General features: G+C 60.3%; 1 long non-coding RNA gene across 1 annotated transcript; it reads right to left on the bottom strand.

Moving 5' to 3' along the window:
• Window positions 1-184: 184 nt before the first annotated feature.
• On the bottom strand, window positions 185-1,027 carry LOC104915902. The gene is made up of 3 exons (XR_796486.2): window positions 962-1,027; window positions 459-500; window positions 185-328 (listed from the first exon to the last, which is right to left on the bottom strand). It is a non-coding gene; the product is annotated as an uncharacterized LOC104915902 (long non-coding RNA).

Here is a 1,027-nt window from a genome sequence, read left to right as displayed (position 1 = left end):
CTGCCATAATTACAGCACGGGGGGGGGAGCAGCCCCCAGCACTCACCCAATGCATTCACAGTGGATGGAAGTGGGGGGGGGTAAGCACTTTGGTGCGGGGGGGAGATGGATGTGTTTGGGTGTTTTGTGTTTGTTTGTTGTTTTTTTTTTTACAAAAAAAGTACAAAATGCACAAAAGTCTGTGTGGTGGTGGGGGGGTGGGGGTGCCCCCCCCTCCTGGTGCTGGTTACCCCCGCACCTTGTCGTAAGCACCCACCATGCGCTTGATGTGGAAGAGCTTGTTGCGCAGCACCTTGCTCTCCTGCTTCTTGCTCTGGTAGTCTGGGCTCTGCAGGGGGGGGAAAGAGAGGGTGGGCAAGGAGGTGGGGGGTCAGCCCCACGCTTTGCTGGAGAGATCAGCCCCATGCTTTGTTACAGGGCTGCATGGTCCCCCAGTGAACTGATCCCATTTCACTCACCCGTTTCAGGTCTTTCAGCTGGTTGTACTCCTCTGCCACATCCTACAAAGGGAATGGGTACAGGGGGGAGAGGGAAGGGGTTACAACCAACCCTGAGGGGGGGTGGGGGGGAGTTCTGCACGAACCAGCTCTGCCCAGTGCCCCACAGCAGCCCCAGACACACACACCAGCCCCAAACCCAAGCAGCAGCCCCAAAGCCCCTCAGCATCCCTACAGCTACAGAGCCCTGATGCCCTGCAGCATCCCCGAATGGAATGCAGCGACCTCAAAGCTATCTGCAACAGCCCCAGAGCTGCAGAGCCCTAAATGCCCTACAGCAGCCCCAGACTCTCACAGCAGCCCCAGCCCCCCACAGCAGCCCCAGCCCCCACAGCAGCAGCCTCAAACCCACACAGCATCCCCAGACCCAAACAGCCAATCCCAAAGCTCTAGAGCCCCACTGGCCTGCAGCATCCCCGCAGCCCTCCCAGGACCCCCCCCGCCCCCCCCCCCAGGGCCCACACCTGGTATTGAGGGCTGTCCTCGGTGATGCTGTCGAGCTGTCGGCTGAGCTGATTGAGGCGGTCGTT

Source organism: Meleagris gallopavo, unplaced genomic scaffold (assembly GCF_000146605.3).
Source record: "Meleagris gallopavo isolate NT-WF06-2002-E0010 breed Aviagen turkey brand Nicholas breeding stock unplaced genomic scaffold, Turkey_5.1 ChrUn_random_7180001858550, whole genome shotgun sequence".
NCBI lineage: Eukaryota > Metazoa > Chordata > Aves > Galliformes > Phasianidae > Meleagris > Meleagris gallopavo.
This window is presented reverse-complemented; position numbering and strand designations above follow the sequence as displayed.